Source organism: Zingiber officinale, chromosome 2A (assembly GCF_018446385.1).
Source record: "Zingiber officinale cultivar Zhangliang chromosome 2A, Zo_v1.1, whole genome shotgun sequence".
Taxonomy (NCBI): domain Eukaryota; kingdom Viridiplantae; phylum Streptophyta; class Magnoliopsida; order Zingiberales; family Zingiberaceae; genus Zingiber; species Zingiber officinale.
This window is the reverse complement of record NC_055988.1, coordinates 55569830-55596771: the sequence shown is the minus strand read 5'-3', so window position 1 is coordinate 55596771 and position 26942 is coordinate 55569830. Positions and strand designations below refer to the sequence as shown.

General features: G+C 35.7%; 1 long non-coding RNA gene across 3 annotated transcripts; it reads right to left on the bottom strand.

Moving 5' to 3' along the window:
* Positions 1 to 8: 8 nt before the first annotated feature.
* Positions 9 to 26702, bottom strand: LOC122041126. Of its 3 annotated transcripts, XR_006128836.1 has the most exons (15): positions 26435 to 26702; positions 22874 to 22918; positions 18653 to 18777; positions 18014 to 18518; positions 13436 to 15460; positions 13251 to 13343; positions 13046 to 13129; positions 12700 to 12770; positions 12425 to 12518; positions 11641 to 11817; positions 11423 to 11544; positions 5853 to 5925; positions 412 to 1279; positions 172 to 269; positions 9 to 62 (listed from the first exon to the last, which is right to left on the bottom strand). It is a non-coding gene; the product is annotated as an uncharacterized LOC122041126 (long non-coding RNA). The 3 variants fall into 3 exon arrangements; XR_006128835.1 differs by having other exon boundaries at positions 15 to 269; XR_006128837.1 differs by having other exon boundaries at positions 15 to 269; positions 1170 to 1279.
* Between the last annotated feature and the right edge of the window lie 240 nt (positions 26703 to 26942).

Sequence of the window (26942 nt, the reverse complement as noted above, 5' to 3'; positions counted from 1 at the left end):
TGGAAGAGGATAGGATTAAAAGAAATATTAAGCAAATGTTCAACATAGCAGCACCAAACAACCTAAGATTTATGATTTGATTTAATCTCATTTTCCCTCTCAACGTGCTGGGAACAAAAAACTTTATGGAGGAGATACTGAATATGATTGATAGGATAAAGAGGATTATACCTTGCAGAAAAAAATTGGACAATTGACTTGCATATGGCAAAACCTTATCTCCAACATCATTAATTAGTTAGTGCAGATATCAAATTCAACACTTGTACCTAAAAGATGTTAGCAAGATGATGTAAAACATCTCATAAAAGAGGGAGAAAACAAAACAAACATGGATCTCCATAATTGTAAAACACAAAGTTTACATGACAAAAATAACTAATTAAGTTCAAAGCCTCAAGATACTCTTACACATAATGCATGAACCTCCGAATGCCAATAAAAATGGTGTTCGAAGAGGAATTTGATTTCCATTCTAAGAAAGAAGGATTCAAATGCATTGGGTTAGAAGTAGATTATAATCTAGTTAATCACCAAAAAAGCAAAGAAATGAAGTTATTCAATGAGTGAATTATTAGAATTCTTCGCTCAACATTTGTAGCTTTACAATTCCCTATTATGAAATTCAATTGTCCTAATGTGGATCTCCCATCTATATTGAATAGACCAAAATATGTAGATGACCACGCAAAGGTCGAACAGACCTTTTTCAAGAATCCTTAACAGTTGTTTCCAAATAGTCATGTCATTGAACCCAAATAATTGACTAATCACACTTGCAACAATTAAGATCTGATAATAGTGATATAATTCAATTTTCTAACTAATTGTTATACTTCCTTGGAAAGTCAATTTAACATTAGGAAAACACATGATTTGCGTATACTCGGGAGTAAAGCATAATCAAACCAACAACAACAAACAAGCCTTATTCCAACTATATAGTGTCGGCTAAAAGCATTATCAACCAACATAAACAAAATAAACATGCATTTGCTCCTCATAAAAGTTGGTAGAAAGATCAAGTGTTGACACTTTCTTGGGAAAAAAAAGGCAAAAAGGGCATTTTAGATGAATTGCAAGGGCAAAATAGAAGAATTAAAGCAATGAAATAATAATTTGCAAAAGTTCTAACCGGTAGAAAAAGGCCTAAAAACTGAAACATAAACCTTTAAGTGAAACTCTTCAACTTCTTCCATCAACTTCAAGCAAAAACTCCAGCATGTTGGTAGATGCTCAGAAAAATCATGTTCAAAAGCGTTCTTGAAAAAATAGCGAACTAAAAATAAATGGAGCAATAATAGTTCGTTAGAACGTAAATCCTATTAATAGAAAGTTGATAATAATGCATATAACATAAGGTCATTTAGATATTTTAAGGGTAAATGAGAAGTAATGATTGAATTGACATGTCCTTTAGAAAGAATAATACTAGCACCTTGAGCAATATAATTAAAGCGTCCTGGTGACACCTTTAATTTGTTATAAAGTAATAATCATAATAGAATAGGAGCAACAATTTTTACCCTTGGTATTGCACTCGTGACAATGCAAAAATATATCATAGCAAAGAGAAACACGCAGTTCATAAAGATTTGATGAGGTATATTTATATTACCATATGCTTCCCTATCATGACAAGACTAATTCATATTCAATAGAATCTATTTATACTTGCACAAGATCATCAATTTGTCACATTTGGCAAACCTTAAACGTATGAATCATATTTTATTTGTTTGAAAGCATGGAATATGCAAGCTTTTTACAACAATGACAAGTAAGATCCAAAAAAAAATCCTCTTTTTTTATTATTATTATAGTTTATTGATTGTCTATTGTTCTCTTCTTCTAAAATAGCTATGCAAGATCATGTTACCTACACCCCAAGGCCACAACAAACATTAGTCCCCACACACTTGTGTTTCAGACCACATTCAAAATACATATTAGCTAATGTCGAGGGCATGGATCCAATCTAGCGGCTAAATTTATTAAAATAAAGTTAAGAAAGACTTGGTTCTTTAAGTTATCAATATTCGACATACACATTCTTATATCATGTGCTTTCACATCATCTGGTTGATCCATCATTTCTATGATTGACAACCACAATTAGCATGATAATGAAAAAAGATCAAAAAAAATTCAAAGTAATAATAAAATTAATTTATTTTGCACAATTCAATTCCCTATGTCAAGATAAAAAAAGAACAAAAAATCTTATATGAAATAAATAATTAAAAGGTAATTGATTGCATAATTGATAAAAGGAAATTCCAATTCAAAAATGATCACCTCCTTTCATAGCTACAATGAAGCAACCCTACCAATCCCCTCGGATGGGTCTAGTGGATAGCGCATGAGGTGTTGCCACAATGAGGTCTGAGGTTCGAATCTCGACAAAGCCGAGGTAAATACCTCCCTTATGTGCTAGTCACTATTCCAAAGGCTAGTAGTCGCCCGTGATTTACTTCCTCCGTGTTGGCTCTGGGACGGGTTGGCGGAGACGCTGGGGGTGAGAGTATTCGCCTTTTGCCACAATGAAGCAACCCTACCAGATGAGAGTGAAGTGGATTTACAACTGCATTTTGAATCTACATTGAAGTTTTGCATTGGATGCCGGCAACTAGGACATCATGTGGTGCACTGTGATGCCTCTCGGAATCCTCAAACCATGAAGACTTGGATAGTCCTGTTGATGAGGCCAGTGATGAGAACACGAGTCCTGTGATAGTGGGAACAGCCAGACAGAATAGTTAGCTGCCACCTGCACATCAGCAAGCATACAATGATTGCAACATCAACTTTAACTACCACCGGAAGAAGCTATTGGAGAGCATTACCTACTGACCCTGGTGTGTACAGATGGTTGGAGGAAGCAGAAAGACATGTGCCTACCTAGGGATAGTAACGATTTCGAGTTGTCCTAACCTCTGGCAGTATCAAATGAGGAAATATAGTAACTTGAAAATATAATTCTAAGAAAGGTTCCACCTATACTCAAGGCAACCCCAATGTAAGGGAAAATAAAGCTAGAGCTGATCCTAAAAGGCATTCTGATACAATTGTAGCTACTGCAGGACGCCTAGTGATTGATACAATCTCTAGAATGTAGGAAAAAGAATTTGAGAAACAGTTTCAGCAATAAAAAATACAAGAGTTCAATGGATGGAACCCCAATTGCAAAAGCTACGGTTGCATTGGCAATACCGCCTGAACACACGCAAGAGCTACCATGTCAACGACCGCGTTCACTATTTGGTGTAGCTCATGTGTCAAAAAAAAAAAATTAGAAAGCATGGTTATTAACTCATCAACAATGCGAATGTAATAACTTTTTGTTTTGACCATAATTGTCTTTCCATGTTCCAATTTGGAAAGCATTCTCTAAATGGACATATCAACCTATCAAAAAGTATAAGCAGCTAAGAAGTAACTACATCGTATTCAATTTCAAAGCCCAACACCTTCAAAAATATAAGCAATGAAAAAATAGAAAAGCCATACACATCTAGTGAAGTACGTAAGAAAATAGCATTATCCCATTCTCAAGAACAAAAGTCACTCGAGCATTAACCATTATACATGGAACCAATAGGTCAATTGAGAGTCCTTTAAGATCTTTAACCTATGATAGAATACCAAGTCAATCAATAATTAGATTAAATATTAAAAACATAGACAAAGAACTAAAACAAGCAACACATTTTGCGACCACATCAGGATCAGAATCATCAAAGAGAACAAATCAAGCTTTATCAAAGCTTTTAACACGACACTGTATAAATTGTCCAGCAGTAAGCACATTGGAAGAAGAAAAGTCTAGAGTAGTATTTCTTTATGAATCAACAAAATCATAGTTAGTAAAAATGAAAGAAATAATCAGCGATAGAAGGTAGAAAAAGCTACATATGGAATAAAAAAAATCAAGATTGAACTCAGACACCGTCGAGTACTTACCATTTTGATTCCTTGGTAAAATAGATAAAAGATAATCCTTCATGCTCAAGATGATCAATCAAAACAGTACATAACTAAACTATTAAATATTAAAAATTTCAAGTAGAAACAGTTGAGAGGGAAGAAATCTAGGTAAAAGATTTGAACAACAACAACCCAAACTTAGAATTTAATTGAAACCAAGATTTCAATGATGTTAGGAAATCATCATATAGAACTTTAATACATTCAAAAACACATAAAGGATGACTAAATGATTTTGTCCATGCTCCTTTCATACAAGTTGCTAGGAAGAAAAGAGTTTACTCCTATGTGATTGCTAGCTTTGGTTTCCTGATTTACTCCCTACCAATCATAGGGGACCGCCAAGGTGGCATATTTCACCTTTTGCAGACTTGCAGAATAGGAAGAAAAGAGCTTAATATAGTCAATAGTCCTCTCAACATAGCCCATAAAACATAATATAATCTTCCTTGAGGAAGAAAAAAAACAAACAAACTGAAAGCTCAAAAATAGACAAGAAGACAAGACTAAAGGGTTACCTGGTGAGTGATCTCAATGGACGCGCTCAAAAATAGACAAGAAGACAAGACTAAGGTTACCTGGTGCAGTGATCTCAATGGGCTCGATCACATGACCATTAAGATAATAAATAAGAAGAAAAATGCCTTAAATGCCTGAATGCCAATGATCCACCGCTAAGAATAAGAATGCCAGAATACTTGAAAACGATCCATCCCGATCAATGGGAGGAGTTCAATCATTATATTATGAGGATAAGAAGAAAATCAAGAATACTAAAAGTCCAATGATGTCCTAACTGAGGAATGAAGTTCGATCCTTTGGTCGGGAGGATGATAATGAGAAAACGAAAAATACTAGAAGTTCAATAGTATTCCAATAAAGCATATCAATAATGTCCGGGCTAAGGAGATCAATCCCTATATGAGGAGGATAATAACAAGAAATCCATAAATACCAGAAGTTCAATAATGTCCCGACAAGAGAAAGAAGTTTGATCCCTTGGCCGGGATGATGATAACCAGAAAATCAAGAATACCAGGAGTCCAATAATGTCCCGACTAGGAAAAGGAGTTTGATCCCTAGGTCGGGAGGATGATAACCAGAAAACTAAGAATACCAAAAGTCCAATAATGTCCCAACCAGGTCGAACAATAAGGAATAATATTGAAAATACTGATAAGACTAGGAGATGAGTCACGCTCGAGGATAAAATACCAATAAGATGAGAAAAGCAATCCGCTAGGGATATTTGTGTAAAGAGACTAGCCCAAGCGCTGTTATAGAATAATATAGCATGGGGATATTTCAATTATATCAGAAAGTTCACTAGACAATATCCAGAAGTATAATAGGATATGAATTTCAATCCCTCCCAGAGATATTAAGTGAAAAACCCAATAAGATCTGAAAAACTAATATTGCTGAGGTCTATTAGAAAGATCAGAGAACCAATCCCCTAGGAGAATATTAATAAGATATCCCGCTCGGGGTGCAGACCAATACAATCAGAAAAAACAATCCTACTGGGGAATATTAATAAGATCAGAAAACCAATCCCGATAGGGAATAACATAAGTTCAATAAAATGAGAAATCCAATCCTGCTTGGAGATATTATAAGATACTATAGTTTGGAGGCTGTTGTTCTCATATAAATAAAGATTTTGCTATAGGAAATTATTAGTAGAGACTCCTATAGTTCAACCAATATGCAATAAATTTCAAGAAAAAGAGGAGCATTTGGCTAATCAAATCGCTTCATTAATAGAGAATCAAAACCTATAAACAATAATCAAGCCTTATCTTAGCAGTTATTTACAAGTTGACAAAATTTATTAATTGACCGATATGTCCAAAATAAAATACCTCTTTTCAAAAAGCTTTGAAATTCTCCTAGCAAATCTGGTCATGTATGACTTTGCAAATTAGATGTCTCCACCTACAACAAATGGTCGACATAATAAAAAATAAAAATATTGAAAATAATATAAAATTAAAGAAAAATTGCAAGTGATAATTATAATGAAAATGAAAAACTGGTGAACAAATTGTAAAGAAAAATCTGTTGGGAGGAAATATGGTAACAACTAATTAATACTAGAAAATATGTCAGAAGTATCATAACGAAAATTGAAACAGAGACTGGAATTTTAGTAGAATTTAGTGAAAATTGATCAAAACTCCCAAATATAGGCTGCAATTTTAGTAGAATTTTCAAATTTCTTTAGAAATTATCCAAGGAAATTTCTGACAATTGGTATTGTTAGAATAATTATAGGGCTATTTTTGTCTTTTGGTGTATATCTTCTTTCCTATATAAAGGCCTAACTCGTGGTTCCCAAGATACGAGATTTTAGGTTTTGCTTTCAACATGGTATCAGAGCAAGGTTAAAACCCTAATTTCTTTCCCCTCCGTCTGTTACACCGTCATCCTCTCGCTCCCCGTCGCGAACACCTCAAGCTCGCCGTCTCCGCCGCGCTCTTCTTCCTTGGCCTCGCCCGAGCAGATCTTCCTTGGTCTCCTCCTCGATCATGACGACGCGCGGGTGGAATCCGTCGGGTAGATGCTCTTCGAAGCCTCTGCAGCTTCAAACCCTCCCAGTTGGAAGCGAGTCCTCTCCGCGCCGTCTGCCTCTTCCCCATCCAGGAGGGTTTGCGCTGCGTCTCTCTTCCGCGAGTTCTCCAGCGGCAAAGGGCTTCTCCTCTCGTTTCTTTTCTTCCTCTGCCCTATCAAGGCCACCACGTCTTTATCACCGAGGCTCCAGCGAGATCGGCCTCGCCCTAGCCCGCCAGGCCGCTGTCGAGGGCGCCTGCGTCTCCATCCTCGCCCGCAGTCCGGTAACTGCAGCCTCTCCCTTTTTCTTCTTCTTCTGTGGTTGGTTGCTAGGAAATCTCTTCCAGCATAAGCAAGCTCACTTCATCTATTCCATCAGTCCGGCTCACAGTTCTATTCATGGCTACATCTGGTGCCCCAAAGCCAGATACCTCAATCTTTACTAACCATATCACTGCACCTCTTTCTTCCGAGCAGTTGGATGGTAAAACTTATATCTCTTGGGCATCTCACATTGAGCTTTGGCTTGTTGGACAGGGTTATGAGACATATCTCACTCAAATTGAAGAAGATGTTCAAGTCGCTGATCATCCTCTGTGGAAGAAGGTTAACGCTCAATTGTGTTGTATTATCCGAGCCATCATCCATCCATCTCTTAGGAATGTTCTTCCGTACTCACAAAACTTGCAAAGATGTTTGGACACAAGCTCAACAACTCTTTACAAACACCTCTCGGCGACTCTATCAAGTTTGTGAAGATCTCATGACCATCCTCAGCGCCCATCATATTAAGGATTCAATGTCAACTTATCTGGGTTCAGTCTCTAGCCTTCTTTGTGATTTCAATAAACTACTCCCACATGCAGCCAATCCTATTGAAGAGCTTGAAAATCGGAAGAAATTTTTTATGTCTCTGGCTTTATATGGTCTGCCCACAGATTATTCTCATGTCCGTGACCAGATCCTGGGCAACCCCTGGGCGACTCTTCTCCGTGTCCCGGCCAAAGTCTTGATGATGCCTTCTTCTGTTCCTGTCGACTCGTCAGCTTTGGTCTCTCAACACAAAGGACCTCCACCTCGCAAGGGTGGCAAAGGACGTCCTTAGTGTGATCACTGCCACCGACCGGGACACATGATTGATAAGTGCTGGAGTCTACATGGTCGTCCTCCTCGTGCTGCTCAAATCGTTCAGAGTTCTGTCACTTCTTCTTCAGCTTCCACTTCACAATTAACACCGGATTCGACTCCAACACCTTCCTATACTGACTTTCTGAAATGGTTTGAGGATCGTCAGGCTTCTGGTTCCACTGCTACCATTGCACACGTTGGTACTTCCTTTGCTGGCATATCTCGTTCTTCGGGTCCTTGGGTTCTTGATTCTGGGACCACCGATCATATCAGTGGTAATAAATCCCTATTTTCCTCCCTCACTACTTCTGGTAATTTGCCAATGGTCACCATAGCCAATGGTTCCCAAACTCAATCTCAGGATATTGGCATTGTTCATCGTTCTTCATCTCTTTCCATTCATAATGTTCTTTATGTTCCTGGCGCTCCCTTTAATTTATTATCAATAAGTTAACTTACTCGATCTCTTGATTGTATCATTTCTTTCACTAATACACATCTGTTTCCTTACAGGGCTTCGGATGTGAATCTCATAGCCTCTATCGGCTTCAACAACCTTCTTTTGTTGGTTCGGCGGCGGCCTCTCCACTACTTATTCATGCTCAGTTGGGACATCCAGGAAGTTAAAACAGTTACATCCTAGTCTTTCTCACTTAGAATCTTTATCTTGTGAATCCTGTCAATTAGGTAAGCATGTTCGTAGTTCTTTTTCCCCTCGTATTGAGAGTCGGGCTACGTCTCCTTTTGCTTTGGTTCATTCTAATGTTTGGGGTCCGAGTCGTGTTTCTTCTACATTGGGGTCAAGTTTGTTATTTTTATAGACGATTTTTCCCGTTGTACATGGTTATATCTAATGAAGGATCATTCAGAATTATTTTCTATTTTTGAATCATTTTTTCTAGAAATAAAAACTCAATTTGGTACTTCCCTTCGAACTTTGCAAAGTGATAATGCACGCGAGTATTTATCTACTCAATTTCGTACATTCTTGACATCTCATGGTGTGTTGTATCGCACGTCTTGCCCTCATACCCCTCAACAGAATGGGATTGCAGAACGCAAGAATCGTCATCTCCTTGAGATCACTCGGACTCTTCTTCTCCATTCTCATGTCCTTCATCAGTTTTGGGGTGATGTCGTACTTACTGCGTGTTATCTCATCAATCACATGCCTTCATCCACTCTCCAGGGTAAAATACCTCATCAGGTACTTTATCCGCATCAGCCTCTTCATCCTCTACCGCCTCGGGTCTTTGGTTCTATATGTTTTGCTCATGCTCTTGACAAACTTTCTCCCCGGTCTCATAAGTGTGTCTTCCTTAGGTACCCACGGTCTCAGAAAGGATACAAGTGTTATTCCCCTACTCTTCGTTGGTACTTCATTTCTGCTGATGTCACATTTTTTGAGTCAGTTTCTTTTTTGGTCCCTCCGCTTCACAGGCCGAGGTTTCTCACTCTCCACCTGCACCAGTAACTATCTTTTGTCCTCCGGAAGCGCCTCTATCATCTCCAGTCTTGTCTCCTCCTTTGCAGGTTTATCAGCGTCGACCTCGTTCTGCTTTGCCGCCAACCAACACTGATACTGCCGTGGGCACATCTTTGGAACCAAGTCCTTCATCGTTTCCTCCGATCCCATCTCCTGACTCCGATGTTCCTATTGCACTTCGGAAGGGTATGCGTTCCACTCGTAATCCTTCTCCTCACTATGTTTCTTTGAGCTATCATCGTCTTTCTCCATCCTATTATTATTGTCTGTCTTCCTTGTCGTCTGTTTCTCTTCCAAAGACTGCAGGTGATGTCTTTGCCCATCCAGGATGGAAACAGGCTATGCTTGATGAAATGAGTGTCTTATAGAACAGTGGGACTTGGGACCTCGTTCCTCTACCTCCTAGGAAGTCAGTGGTTGGTTGTCGATAGGTGTTTACGGTGAAAGTTGGTGTAGACGGCACGGTTGATCGGCTTAAGGCTCGTCTTGTCGCTAAAGGCTATACTCGGGTATTTGGATTGGATTTTGGAGACACCTTTTCTCCTGTTGCCAAGATGTCTTCTGTGCGTCTTTTCCTGTCTATTGCTGCAATTCGCCATTGGCCTCTTCGTCAATTGGACATCAAAAATGCATTCTTACATGGTGACCTGCTCGAGGAAGTCTACATGGAGCAACCTCCGTGTTTTGTTGCTCAGGGGGAGTCTTCTGGTCTTGTATGTCGCTTGCGGAAATCTTTATATGGTCTCAAGCAGTTACCCAGAGCATGGTTCAGTAGATTTAGTACCGTAATTCAACAGTTTGGCATGACTGAAAGCGAAGCTGATCATTCTGTCTTTTATCGCCACTCATCTACTGGTTGCATCTATGTAGTGGTTTATGTTGATGATATTGTCATCACAAGTAATGATCATCTTGGGATTTCACAAGTAAAACATCTTTTCACACATTTCCAGACAAAGGATCTCGACAATTCAAATATTTCCTAGGGATTAGAAATGACACAGTCTAAAGATGGGATCATTATATCCCAAAGGAAGTATGCAATGAATATTCTGGAAGAAACAGGAATGTTAAACTCAAAGACAGTCGACAATCCCATGGATCCTAATGTCAAGCTCCTGCCAAATCAGGGGAAGCCTCTTTCAGATCCTGAACGGTACAGGCGATTGGTAGGGAAACTAAGCTACCTTACTGTCAGTTTCTTAGCTCTCCGTGCAAAGAACATTGGGATGCCGTGCAAAGAACATTCGATGTATCAGGGGTGCACCAGGAAAGGGTCTTCTATATGAAGACAAAGGACATACTCAAGTCATGGGGTATTCTGATGCAGATTGGGCAGGATCTCCCTTTGATAGAAGATCTACTTCTGGATTTTGTATATTTGTCGAAAAAATAGAATGTTGTGGCAAGATTTAGTGCAGAAGCAGAATATCGAGCTATGGCTATTGCCAGTCAAGAACATATATGGTTAAAACAGTTGCTTCAAGAACTAAGGTTTGGAGAGGTTACATAAATGTCACTCATATGTGACAACCAGGCCGCTATGCATATTGCCTCAAATTCAGCCTTCCATGAGAGGACAAAGCATATTGAAATTGACTGTCACTTTATCAGAGAGAAAGTCATATCTGGAGAAATATCTACTAGTTTTGTCAACTCACATGATCAGCTAGTAGATATATTCACTAAGTCACTTAGAGGTCCCCGAATTGACTACATATGTAACAAACTTGGTGCATATGATCTATATTCACAAGCTTGAGGGGGAGTATTAGAATAATTATAGGGGTATTTTTATCTTTTGGTGTATATCTTGTTTCCTATATAAAGGTCTAACTCGTGGTTCCCAAGATACGAGATTTTAGGTTTTACTTTCAAGAGGTATGATCCAAGGACAAGCGATGATTATAATGTTGATCAAGCTACTTTCTATATTCCTAATTTGACTCTTGTCAAGTTTTTAGCGAGATATATTTTATGGAACCTCTAGGTGAACACTTGAAGGAATCAAAAAATAATATGCTTTAAGGATAGGTGACTAAAGCAGGCTACTTTTATGTATATTTAAGTCAAAGACAATTCAATATAACAGAAAATAAAAGTAAAATGTATCTGAATAATATATTGCAATAAATTTGGAAGTAAAATGTATAAATAACTTGCATTAAATTACTACTCAAATGAAACTGAATATAAGTAGTCAAAAGAATTATGAGAATTCAAAGAGGCCAAAGAAAAACTATGATAAACAAAATCAACAATACCGACCTTTGTTAATTGAAAAACATCAAAGCACAACGCTCTGCGGAATACATAGGCCACTCCCATTTACTTTGTGTAATAGCTGGAGCTAAAATCAAAAGACTTGCAATAACTAATGCAAGATTTACCTAATGCAATCATGGAAACAATTAGAAAAATATAAATTTCAATGTGGCTTCTTTATAGATTTAGGGGAAAGTCAGTCAACCATTTAAACTACATACATTTGCATAAACCTTTATGCAAAAGAGGGCTCTTTTTCTGACCTCACTTAAGTCATCTTGAGAAGCTAAGATAAGTGACTGCACGAGCTGTGAACATACATTTCCTTCCTTTCCAACTTGAAACTAGAGTAATCTTTTGATTGTTCTGGTTGCGGTTTAACAAATTGGGAACTATTTCTGCACACAAAAATAAATGAATGACGTTAGAATTGCATAGCAAAAATGGTACATATACCAATAGTCATCTTTCAAGGCATCTTTGAGAGTATCAATAAAAGATGGAAAACTTCGGTGCAGTGTGGATGAATTGTGCCAAGAGATAGATTTAGTCAAAGCCATAAGTACTTGTAGTCGAACCATTATCTTCCAGGTACTGAGAATAAATAAGATTATACGACAATGCCTCAATGCAATGTACAATTATTATTTCATTTCTTCTAGTATGATAATAGGACTTAAGCACTCCATACCAACAAAATTTCAGGCCCAACATACGTGAACAGGAAACAATGATCAAAAGAATCAAAAGTATATGGTAGAAGAAAGTCTTTCCCAATTTAATTGGGTCCTTCCAAACAAGTATATGGAAGAAGAAAAATAGCAAAAAAAAAAATAGTAGCATTGATGGAAATTCAATTTAACAAATCATCATACACAATATTGAATCATTTAGGCAAATTTTTTCTTAACTACTTAGGCAAGTTATTTTAGATAGATCATATGGTCAGTTTGAAATTTATTCTCAAGAATATTTAAAGCCATGAATTTTGTTTTACAAACTCACTTTGAAATATTTTTTTCATATGTGAGAGCAATTAATTCGCCAAACTCCAAAGCATCTTGTTCTCTCGCATTTCAACTAATCCATTAATTAGCCCCTGAAAAGTCATACAGAACCATAATTGAATGATTTTGAATCGCAAAAGGCTAAAAATCTCAAAGAAAACAAAACTTAACCATAACAGGCATCCATACACTTTATAATTAGTAAAACAAGAATTCAATTACATAATTCATTTTTCAACATATTGGGGGATGTGGAAAATCTGAAGAAGTCACCTGCAAAAATATAGGCAACAGAGGGTGAGTGCTTTAGGAATGCAAAGTCCAGGAATATGATCTGGTCCTCCCTGCAACAGAATTACAATTGTATGTTACCATACAAGACTCAAACAAAATACCGCAACTCTGTTGGTATCCTTCGTTGGAAAAAAGAGATATATTTCTTTTTCTTTGCTCTTTATCTCGAGCAGTAGAGAGAGCATCTCGGATAGCTTTAATGAAGAAAGGACATAGCAAACACATTTGATGCGTGCAAGTGTGAATCTGACACCTCAGAACTTTCTATCACTCCATTTTAATGATAGATGCTTGGCAAGAAATAGCTAGTTTCTTCATTGTTTACCTCAAAATCTACAAGAGGCTACTTCATGGCTATCAATTCCACTGGACCAAAACTGGGCAACATTCAACTCCATTGCAAAACCACCTTTAACAGGGAAAAGCAAATGATTTATCTTAGGCCTCTCCAAAGGACATATCTGTTAAGGAGCATATCAAATAAAGTGCAAGTTCACAATATCATAAGATGTTAGCAAAGCACATTGTACCTGAATTGTATCAAATCTTGAAGCTCTCATTGATTGTTGCCAGAACCCATGTAGCTCCAAGAGGCACCTCAATGAACCTTCTTTCGATATGACCTATCATTTTAAGAGTACAACAGAGATACATATTTGTTAAGGAGCATATCAAATAAAGTGCAAGTTCACGATGTTAGCAAAGCACATTGTACCTGAATTGTATCAAATCTTGAAGCTCTCATTGATTGTTGCCAGAACCCATGTAGCTCCAAGAGGCACCTCAATGAACCTTCTTTCGATATGACCTATCATTTTAAAGAGTACAACAGAGATACATATGAATCCAAAAAATTGACACTCATTTAGCAACTGCTCATGAGCAAAACTAATATAAACTAAATTTACAATCTAGTAATAAAGAAAATGAAAACGGGTGAACAAGTTGTAAAGAAAAATCTGTTGGGAGAAAATATGGTAACAACGAACTAATACTAGAAAATAGGTCAAAAGTATCATATCAAAAGTTCCTAGGTGTAGTAGCCGTGGAGGCTCAGAAGTAGAAAGTGCAGTCATTGTGCATGCAGTCTTCTGGGAAGAAAACAGAATCTGCTCGATTACCTAGCATAAATGAAGTAATTAAAAAGAATAAGCTAGCAACAAGTAAAGTTGGATGATAACTAAATTTAGATAGAAATAAACCGGAAATTTAAAGGTAAGACAATCTGCTGGAGGTGGTCCAACTTTACATGACACTAACAGACCACTAGATTTGTTCAAAAATACCCCTACGAAGGGCCTTTGGGAACTTGACCTATCTTCCATACATGATGACAAAAGGCGAATACGCTCGCCCCCAGCGCCCCGCCAACCCATCCCAGGGCTAACACGAAGGAGGTAAATCACAGGCAGGACCTACCTTCCATACATGGTTACTTATACCATTGTTGGCAATGCAAGGGTGATGTGAGCAAATTATCAGCTGGAAATATGAACCACCGAAATAGGAAATAGCTGCAGTTGCAATAAGAAGAAAACATTTCACTAACAGTTAAACAGATAGCAGATTTGTACCTCATACCAACTCTGTGTGTCATTGACCACGCATGCATCATCTTAGGAAGTTAATTGAGAAAATTAATCAAATAAGAAACTAGTAATTGGCATAAGAAGTTTGGAATAAACTTGATATAGCACCAAAAGTGAAAAAACAAACACTATAAACAACTAGGCAATGAAAACAAACCAAAAGGTGTCCATATGCCTAGAAGAGAAACACAAAGAGCAAAGTCTCAATCAAAGAAGCCTAAACCTTGTATGACTCCGACTAGAGTATAAGCATCAAATAGCATGAATATAAGTATTAAATGCATCACAATATAAAGCGGCGACATGGGGTTAAGCAGATCTAAGTGTCCATATGCCCCAACCATACAAAGTAAGTCATTTAAGTTTTGGAGGAACTAAGGCAACAACCTAGTAGATCACAATTGACCATAAGTTACAAAGAGCACATAGATTTAGTAAGGAACACAAACATTTACATAAACTTCAATTGTGAAATTTTCTCAATAACTAAAGACAACCAACACCTATATTTTCAAGAAGATTTACCAACAAAATTTCCAAAGAAGAGCCAATTTTGCATAAGCAACCTTCCGAACATTCCAACTGGGTTGATAAATTAGACAAACTAGCAACTACAGCACAAATCAAAAGGCACTACTAAGTAAAGAGATTAGAGAGAATAAAATCATCAAAAAATACAAAAGGCAACATACAAGAATTTTGAGACCCTAGAAAAATTAAACCACTGAATCATTCCCCTAACTAGTTTCCACAAAATATAAAAAATAAAAAATAAACATGAACAACCCTTTTCATAAAACATAACAAATAATGTAAAAAAAAACTTTGAAAATGTTCCACAAGCAAAACCACAAGTCTTATCAATGACTTGTTGGACCTGTCCCCATAAAGAGCATTAGTGATCAGGATAGATAGGTGCTAAAATTCCTTATCAGATAAGTGCTAAAATCTAGTGCAGATACAAAAAAATTACAATATCACATATATCAAGCAAATTGTTTATATGCAACAAGTATAGAAATCTTAACTTCCAAAAAAAGCAAGCTCCCAAATTACAAAAGAGCATTAGTGATCAGGATAGATAGCCATTACAGAGTTTAAAACTACCAACGCAACATGAAAATAGCTTCATGCATCTATCCACTGCAAGACTGCAATCACAAAAGTAAAACAATCAGATACACCACATTTGTACAATATATTAGATTTGTTGAACAATCAAATCTAGGTAAAATTATTCAACAAAGTAATTGTTTCACTAAGCAAAGTAAAAAAAAATTATTGTGATTCAAATTTAAAGTTGAATTGATCAATACCTAAAAGGTCATCCAAAATATCTAAAGAAGTCAAGATGTAAATAAAAAGAAATTATGAAAAAGATATTATTTAAAGGTAACTAAGTAATATAAATTATTAATTAAAGAATATTAATCGGTCACCAAAAGGAAAAGGGTCAATTGACAATTTGTTTTGTTGAATAAAATCAACATTTTTGTAAAGAAGCAAGCTATGAAGAAATATTAAGAATGTCTTCAACTAGCTTAACAAATTGATATTATAATTATTCTTTAAAATACTTTATTTTTCTATTTTACAAAGAACAATATAACTGCAAATCAGTGTAAACTTAAAAGAGAAAAAAACTTGTAGTAAAAATGCAATTGATTCCATTATTATCCCGCCTATATAAAATAGAGCAACAATCAAGTACAAAAAACAGCATGAAAAAGTAGAATGCCTCAAAAATATATGCAAGACTAGAATGGAATTAAAGTGTTTAAACAAGTGGTGAAGATGTTGAGGCAACACAAGCATAGCCCCAACTTTGGCAACTCCTTAAATAGGACTCAAACATCTTAAAAATATTTATAAGAAAAAAAAACAAATATTTATAAACATAAACACAATTACAACAACTAAAGACAAGAAAATGTTAAGACAAATAATGATTTTTAACTTATTAGGTACAAACACTAGACACAGTCAACGTGCAAGAAAGCAAACACCAAATCAGGTTATTTCTATATAATACCATCCTAATAAATAAAATAAAATTCCTAAAGAAACACCAAGATAAACTTCTAACTTATAAGAAACTTTCGGAATTATAGCATGAATTATAGGAAAAAGAGAATAACGACACTTTTTATATTAAGTTGTTGGCCCTCATGTTTTTATCCTAATTTATGCAAAAGTCACTAGTTTAAAAGACACACAAAATAATTCATTCCTTATTAAATAAAAGACTTTAATGTTCTGCTTATAAGTGGAAAAAAGGAAGAGGTCTTGATTAACAGTCCATTAAAAGAGAAAAAGTGAAAGTTCATGAAATCATAAGAAGTTTTTTCTATTTTGGAAGTGAACTTCTACCAATCAAAAAAAGGTACATATCACATATCTTGCACCATATCTCAAAATAAAAACATTTTACGAATATAACTCTTTATAGAAATAAAAAAGGAGAAAGTACAGGAATAAGAAAGCATGTATCTCTATTGATGCCCAAACGAAAGGCAATGCCGCTTCATAATTTCAACAACTTATGTCTTTTGCAAGAATTTAACAACTGAAGTAGATTCCAGTCCTAGAATATCAAAATTTATGATAAGGTAAAAATTAGAATGCCCGAGATATCTAAATACTAATTATAATCTGACCGAGTAAAGGAGGTCATGAAGATGATAAATATAAGAATGCCTAGAATACCCGAATATCAACTATAATCCAACTGAAGATAATAAGCATAAGAATGCCCAGCATACAGGAATACCAATTATCATCGAAGTGGGGAGAGTAGCTCGATCCCACGACCAAAAATAAATAATGCCCATAACACCTGAATAACAATTATAATTCGGTTCGAAAAGAGGAGCTCGATCACTCAATCAGGAGGATAATGATAAGAATACAAAGAAATCCAAAGAAGGCTGAGAATATCCGAATGTCCGTTCCACCCCAACGATGGAGAGGGGATTTAGGAAGACTAAAGAAGCCAATAGAATGCCACGAATGTCACAAACAATAGAAATTCCAATCGGGGAGAGGAAATCGGAGGGTAATAAGGAAAAGGCAAGAATACCCCGAGAAAACCATGAATACCAAAAGTTCTAGAAGTCCCATCATAATCCAACCAGGGAGAGGAGTTCAATTCTACGGTCAGGAGGATAATAATAAGAAGAAGAAGATCTAGGATCCACAAGAATGCCAAGACTGCCATGAATACCCGAAATCCATTCATGTCCAAGAGAGGAACTCGATCCTTCGATCGGGAAAGTAATAAGAAGACCATAAATACCAGAAGTAGTATCTATCCCGATTGGGGAGAGCAACATGATCCTTTGGTCGATAGGGTAATAAGGAAAAGACCAAGAATACCCCTGAATACAATGAATACTAGAAGTGCCAGAAGTCCCGTCAATTCCTATCGGGGGAGGAGTTTGATCCTTTGGTCTAGAGGACTAAGAGCATCATAGTCAACTATGAATACCAAACAATTATACTACCAAGCTTGATTTTTCCATCAATAGTAGTTGAGAAAATAAATTGCATGAAGAGAAAAAGTGAATTCGTGTGATAGTTAAACTAATTAAGAAAACTCGACTATGAAAATAAATAAAATGACAAAAAGAAACAAGAAAAAACATCAAAGATCAAAACATTAGATACCAACATCCTACCCTTTAGACTTCAAAGAAATGAATTACCTTATCAAATTTCAAGAAAAACAGAAGAACATTCGCCAATCATCTACATGTAAGCAAGTGGAAACAAGAATCCAAACCTAGAATGAAAGAGCATGTTGTCATTATAAATCTTAGCAGTTATTTACAAGTTGATAAAGTTTACTAATTGACTGATATGTCCAAATTATTCTATCATCTAATCTGGTCATGTATGACTTTGCATATTGGATGTCTCCACCTACAACAAATGATCAATTGCATAATAAAAAATAAAAATTATTGAAAACAATATGAAATTAAAGATAAACTCCAAGTGATAATTATAATGAAAATGAAAAATTAGTGAACAAGTTGTAAAGAAAAATCTATTGGGAGAAAATATGGTAACAACTAACAAATAGTAGAAAATAGGTGAGAAGTATCATATCAGAAGTTCCCAGGTGTAGTAGCCGTGGATAGGAAGTGTTGTTATCATGAAGTGCGTGCAATAAGTCTTCTTGGGAGAAAACAGAATATGCTCGATTACCTAGCAAAAATGAAGCAATTAAAAAGAATAGCTAGCAACCTAAATTGGATGATAACTAAATTTAGACAGAAATATATTGAAATATAAAGGTAAACGAATATATTGGAAGTTGTCCAATTTTACATGACACTTACAGACCATTAACTATTTGCTCAAAAATACCCAATGAAGGGTCTTTGGAAACTTGACTGAAGCATGTATGTCTTTTGCAGAAATACACAGCAGCTATCTTGTGTACCCAACTAGAAAGAGGTGGGGCCTATACAATGAGTAAGATTTAGCATAGTCTCAAATGTTGCATCTCCAACAATTCATGAGTGCAGTAATGTATCAATGTATTTCATCTGCAGCATATTGTTTGTGGATGAGAAATAAAATGTCCCAACCAAATCTATGTTGCAACAAATGTTTAGCTAGTAACAATAAAACACAATCACTAAGGATCATTAATTCAATTAATAGATTATGATAAACAATAACTTCTACAGTACCTATAAAGAATCTTGAAATACGAAGGCAAAAGAAAAAATACATATTCGATGACTGACCAATGTAGGTAGCTAGCCATAAGTAAATATTATATGAGCAATAGCCATCTGATCAAGAGTCCAAAGCATAACTGAGAGATTTTTCTGAATAAGCTTAATCCTATGATGGATACCAATCAAAAAAGGTACGTATAAGATATCTTGCACCCATATCTACAAATAAAAACATTTTACGAATATAGTTCTTTATAGAAATAAAAAAGGACAAAGTCAAATAACCTCCCAACCAAATAAAGGAGTTTGATCCCTTGGTCGAGAGGATGCCAACTAAAAAACTAAGAATACCAGAAGTCTCATAATGTCCCAATAGAGCATATCAATAATGTTCCAGCCGGGGAGAGGAGCTCAATCACTATAACAGGAGGATAATAACTAGAAAACCAAGAATACCAGAAGTCCAATAATGTCCCGACCGAGGAAAGGAATTCGATCCCTTGGTCGGGAGGATGATAACTAGAAAACCAAGAATATCAGAAGTCCAATAATGTCCCAGCTAAGGAGAGGAGCTCAATCACTATAACAGGAGGATAATAACCAGAAAGTCAAGAATACCAGAAGTCCTCCCAACCAAATAAAGGAGTTTGATCCCTTGGTCGAGAGGATGACAACTAAAAAACTAAGAATACCAGAAGTCTCATAATGTCCCAATAGAGCATATCAATAATGTTCCAACCGGGGAGAGGAGCTCAATCACTATAACAGGAGGATAATAACTAGAAAACCAAGAATACCAGAAGTCCAATAATGTCCCGACCGAGGAAAGGAATTTGATCCCTTGGTCGAGAGGAAGATAACTAGAAAACTAAGAATATCAGAAGTCCAATAATGTCCCAGCTAAGGAGAGGAGCTCAATCACTATAACAGGAGGATAATAATCAGAAAGTCAAGAATACCAGAAGTCCAATAATGTCCCGACCGAGGAAAGGAATTTGATCCCTTGGTCGGGAGGATGACAACTAAAAACCAAAAATACCAGAAGTCCAATAATGTCCTAATAGAGCATATCAATACTGTCCCAGCCGAGAAGAGGAGCTCAATCACTATAACAGGAGGATAATAACGAGAAAGCCAAGAATACAGAAGTCTAATAATGTCCCAACCGAGGAAAGGAGTTTGATCCTTTAGTCGGGAGAATGATAACCAGAAAGCCAAGAGGAGGATAATAATCAAGAATACCAGAAGTCCAATAATGTCCCGACCAAGGAAAGGAATTCGATCCCTTGGTCGGGAGAATGACAACTAAAAACCAAGAATACCAGAAGTCCAGTAATGTCCCAATATGGCATATCAATAATGTCCCAGTCGAGAAGAGGAGCTCAATCACTATAACAGGAGGATAATAACGAGAAAGCCAAGAATACCAGAAGTCTAATAATGTCCCAACCGAGGAAAGGAGTTTGATCCTTTAGTCGGGAGAATGATAACCAGAAAGCCAAGAATACCATAAGTCCAATAATGTCCGGACCGAGGAAAGGAATTTGATCCCTTGGTCGGGAGGATGACAACTAGAAAACCAAGAATACCAGAAGTCCAATAGTGTCCCAATAGAGCATATCAATAATGTCCCAACCGGAGAGGAGCTCAATCACTATAATAGGAGGACAATAATGTCCCAACCGAGGAAAGGAGTTTGATCCCTTAGTCGGGAAGATGATAACAAGAAAGCCAAGAATACCAAAAGGCCAATAATGTCCCAACCGAGGAAAGGAGTTTGATCCCTTAGTTAGGAGGATGACAACTAGAAAACCAAGAATATCAGAAGTCCAAAAATGTCCCAATAGAGCATATCAATAATGTCCCAGCCAGGAGAGGAGCTCAATCACTATATCGGGAGGATGATAACCAGAACAAGAATACCAGAAATCCAAAAATGTCATGACCGAGTAGATAAATTTTTTTTTAGACAACTAGAAAACCAAGAATACCAGAAGTCCAATAATGTCCCAATAGAGCATATCAATAATGTCCCGGCCGAAGAGGAGCTCAATCACTATAATAGGAGGACAATAATGTCCCAACCGAGGAAAGAAGTTTGATCCCTTAGTCGGGAAGATGATAACAAAAAAGCCAAGAATACCAGAAGTCTAATAATGTCCCAACCGAAGAAAGGAGTTTGATCCCTTGGTCAGGAGGACGACAACTAGAAAACCAAGAATATCAAAAGTCCAATAATGTCCCAATAGAGCATATCAATAATGTCCCGACCGGGAGAGGAGCTCAATCACTATATCGGGAGGATGATAACCATAAAACCAAGAATACCAGAAGTCCAAAAATGTCACGACCGAGTAGATAAATTAGGTATAATATTAAAAATTCTGATAAGACTAGGAGACAAGTCACGTCTGGGATAGAATACTAATAAGATTAGAAAACCAATCCACTAGGGGATATTTGTGAAAAGAGACTAGCCCAGGGGCTATTATAGAATAATATAGCCCGGGGATACGTCGAAGATATAAGAAAACCAAGATCACCTAACAATATCGAGAAGTCTAATAGGATAATAATTCCAATCCCACCCAGAGATAGTAAGTGAAAAAACCAATAAGATCTAAAAAACTAATGTTGTTGAGGGTTATTAGTAAGATCAGAAAACCAATCCCCTAGGAGAATATTAATAAGATATGGATAAGATTATAAAATTAATCCTACTCGGGGTGCAAACCAATACAATCAAAAAAACCAATCCCGCAAGGGAATATTAATAAGATAAAAAAAGCAATTCCGATAGGGAATAACTTAGAAGCCAAATAAGATAAGAAATCTAATCCGCATTATAAGATACTATAGCTTGGAGGTTGTTATTCTCAAATAAATAGAGATTCTACTATAGGCAATTATTAGTAGAGACTCCTATACTTCAACCAACATGGAATATTGTAGGTTACATGGTTTTTGGCTTAATCAAATTGCTTCATTAATATATAATCTATATCCCCTATGCAACAACAATCAAGCCTTATTGGCAGGGTCGGCTAATCAAAATCCTCTATGGAACTAAATATTCCCCTCTTATATGTAAATGATAGAAGTCAGATGTAAACAGTTCAAAATACATACAATAATAAATAATGCAATTAATACAAACCAATAGCATTTTTCAGCATGAATTCTCACTAAGTCTATTGATCCATGCTAGCCATATATAACAATGCAATACATACACTTAATTTGCAAATCAATTAAGCCCATTGCTAAAATTAAGATAGCTCATAGCACCACTAATTCTCCTTCACAATCAATAGCAGAAAAATTAATAAATTCGGAATGTATACACCAACCATCATGTGTCTACATTTGTTGATCCGTTTAAAAGTTCAAATAGATGTGATTGATTGAACGTACAATCAAAAATAAATCAACATATATCCATTTCAAAATGAACAACCAACGAGGACTAACAAAAACCTATATTGTATTAGTAAACTTTTAACAAAGCACAAGCCTGATCATATAGCTGATAATATCAAAGCTTAATCAAAATAGCCAAGAGTGAACTTAATCGACTCCTGATCATATAGCTGATAAAAAATTGTTTCATTGAAATTAGCACAAGCCTGTTCCTGGTTAGATTGATCCTCGTAATCAAATAGAAAGCACATATGAAAATAACTATTGTAAGAAGAACCTTAGAGGACTCATTCTGAATTTCTAAACTCACTTTCTATATTTCAAACCAATAAAGACCAGAAACATATGAGACCAAAAGAAGGTGAAATCATAATTAATTAAGCTAAAGAACCAACTATAGAAATGTCAAAGCAACTATTATAAAAGCAATCAGAAACGAGAGCAAAAAAAAACCTGGATGCAAATGGCAGCTCTGTGCTCCTTGATGTACATATATTTCTGCAGACCAAGGAAACCATGAATACTAAATTGGAGTACGACAACAACTGAATGAATATACATGAAGCCATCCCCGAACATGCAAAAAATTCTGGCCAACCTAAGAAAAACAAAGAAATGTCATGCAATTTGATATCTCAATAAAATTATGCTATGCACATAAGGGATCAATATATATAAAGAATTGCAACCCAAGAGAATAAAGTAGAAAAAATTATATAATCAAAAAGTGGAACTAATGTTATCACACTAATTCACATCTATCCAATAAAATTTAAAAATTATATCCGCAACATGGATTGACTACTTCATTAGTGACTACCACAATGCTCGTACTCTACAAAGAAGTTTGTAAATATTCCTTGGACCTTGGAAAAAAATAATAATTATCTTTTAAAAAAGCCAATTTCTTCAAAACACTTCAGATTAAAAAAAAGTAAACATTTGATGGCCCGCAAAAGCTTCCACAATGCTATTTAGACTTAGAACTATGCATTTTATTGAAAAAGAATTTCTGCAAAGTACCTATTGTAATTGCAGCAATTGCAACAACTCTAGTGAGAAAAAACTCCGTGACTAACGAAAGTTTTGAAGTGGTTCTAAATTATCTTTGCAACATTTTCCAAAACCCCATTTCTCCGTGCATCTAAAGTGCAATCTAACCAGCTCTACGAATTATTTTAGGCTCGCCAAGCAGGAAAAGACAAATACTTCTTGTAAGCTCATAAAGATATATGGCCTCAGATTTAACAACCGTAAAGACATCAACACAATTGTTACATATTTTTACTTACAGTGGCTTCGAACAAATCTTGCAAAACATGAAAGAGGACGAGTTAAAAGAAAATTAACTAAGAACTTTACCTACTAGTTACATGTGATTAACTTTCAAGATAAAAATTATTTTTTAGAAAAGATAATCACATGATGGCTGAGTGTCAATGGGAATGATGTTAAATACGTAGGTACAAGAACAATTCAAAGTTTAGAAGATATGTTATACTTGACCCAAGGACTAACTTCCAAGAGAATGTGAAGGGCATTAATCCTCCAATGCTATAAGAATAGGCAAAAGTAGTATTATGATACTGAAGCACTTATTGCACCTATTTAGTTAGGGAAAAGTATGAACATAGATAATGATCAAGAAAAAAAATGAGATTTTTGACATGTCAAACCCTCAAAATCACAAGAAGGTTGGATTATGAAATGGAATGAAGTTCTCTCGGTTCACTATTAGCAGCACCAAATGACTCATTTGCAATGTGTAGCCAAAAACTGATCATGTACCGTCAATTCCAACTACAAACAGCAAATACTTTTAAAGTGTACTGTATACTTTTAAAATACACAACTAATAACACAAAAAGAGAATTGAAAGTAATAGCCTACAAAAAATTAACAGAGATGGACTAAAAGGGAAATTGTCCATAAGGAGCATGATACTCAGTTGAAGACAAGGAAATTCTTTTATAAAAAACTGAAATGCCCATCTAAATTTACCTACATAAAAGAGTTGACAAGGAACATATCTGGACAACATTATTGCAAAAGAAAAACTTCAATATTATGCTGAAGATAAACGACCATGCTCATAACCTTGGTTTATTGTGTATTAACCAAGATCTTCCTAGCACTCTGGATGTCACTCAAGCTACAAAGGTTGTTTTCCTTGCAACATTATGTAGAAAAAGGAAATTTTCTTGATAAATAAAATAAAATGCAACTCTGGAAAATCAAAATTACTCAACAGAGTCATGTCATGGAAATTCCAATACCAAGAATTTGTAAAGACGCAAAACATCAAAGAATTGCAAGCATCCATAGCAGTAACCCAAGATCTTGCACATAACTAGGTCTCATATGGGCCTTCAACTATCCATGGACAGGAACAAGGAAAATGAAGTTGGTTTCAATTTGTCTAATTGAGATATCCAAATATATTTCAAATAAAAATGAAAGGAATGCACCCAAAAGTCAATACCTTGCTATACAACTCAGGCTTCTATCAAAGAAACAGAATTATCTGGACCAGATCATTGAATGATTCATTTACCACCCTTCCTTTCGTGGAGAGAAATAAAGTACAATGGTATTTTGTTGCTTTATATATTTATCTCTTTGAAAATATAGAAATCCTAAAATTACTTTCTAATATGACAAACTAACATTATCGGATATGATGAAAGTAAAGGGACTATTCATGGAGGCAGAGCATGGACCTATCACAAACAACCTCAAAGAGCTGAATTGCTGCACCTAAGTTGCCTTAGACAACTTAGGCTAAGATTCTCAGTTCCATTAAATTAATAGGATGTCATAAGATCAAATGGAAAAGAAATCTTGAAAGGGGAAAATAAAATGTTTAAGTGTGCATACAAATTACTTACTACAAAAAATATTTTCAAGAAACTAAATGTCGAAGAATGTTATTAAGCTAACCCACATGTGTGTTGATTCAGACTAGAACTTTAAATTATACCTAATAACATTCTGTAATAAAATTTCTTATGACAACTGAACATCACAAACTGAGAAAGGAAATTTTTTCCCTTTTTCTTCAAGAGCAGCTTATACCTTAGAGATCATCTTGGTGTTCTGAGTTATCAAAGTTTAACACCATCATGTTGTGGTAAGTTATAAAAGGTATTATCTGTGAATGTATCTAGAAACCAAAAAAAATAAAAACTCTACTAAAGTAAATTTAACACACATTATTAAGAGCCTTCCACAATAATTTTAAATGGAAGCATCTGGGTATATATAACTTAACCCACCCACTCACACTAGGGATTATCACCAAGTTACGGCTCTCTAAAAAGTTTTTTTTATACAATTCAAATATTTAGATTTGGAAAATTCAACAAGAAATATTCACATAATGTATTGTCACTCAGTCTTTGCTCTCATTACCAAACATATAGCAAAATTGATAAGACAAGCTGTCTTGATTGAACGATTCCTCACCAGTCTTTGTTGTACCACATAATGTGAGCAACAACAAAGCAGAGAAAGTGAGTAAAAATGCAGTTAAGAGAAATCCAGGCATTATAGATCCGAAAAAAATTACCACAGCACAAAAGATACCTGCAATAACCAAATCCATACGTTCTAAGTCAAAGAAACAAACACAAGCATAAGTTGGGAACCTAGTAAAATTACATCAACTTGTGTGACAAAAGTTACATTAACTCGCAGAAAATAACCTGAATTTCATAGGTAAAGAAGCAATAAAACAAACGTTACATTAACTCGCAGAAAATAACATGAATTTCAAAGGTAAAGAAGCGATAAAACAAAGTGAATGTTTGCACAAATGGCTCTAGGACCCAGTACAAACCAAGAAAAGGAAACAAAACCAAAACGAACAAAGAAATTATGAGATTTTACTACAATAAGCAGCCAATCACAATACTAGGGCATGGAACAAAAATGCCCAAATCCCACAAACACGAAGCAAAATTTGTGGCATCGGAAAAATAAAAAAAACAGGGAGCAGGAAGCGGGATTGGATACCTTGCCCCCGGTGCCCATCACACCTCGCGTCGCTGAAGCTCCTCTTCACGCAACGAGTCGAGCGGAAGGGAGGAACCCCGAAAATTGGAAAATGGGCCGGCAGAAGGGGAGGAGGCGAGGAAGCGGGGTGGACGGAGTAGAAACCGAGGAGAAAACCCGACGCAAGGAGAAGCCCGACTCAACCTCTTCTTTCCCCTTCGACTCCGTGTGGCGAGGAAAGGGGCGATGTGGGAGACGGAGCAAAGCGATGACCTGCCTCTCACGCAACGGCATTATAGCACTCTAACGGTCATATGCTTTATTATTAATTGTCATGTAAAAAAAAAAAATTAAGAAATTTGTTGATTTTAAAACAAAATAAAGATAAATTGATTGATGATTATAATTAGATATTTAATTATTAAAATTTAAATAAATAATTTCAAATAAATTATAATTTGATAATAATTATATATTAAATTATTTTTAAAATTATTAAATAATTAATCACATATAAATAGTTTTTAAT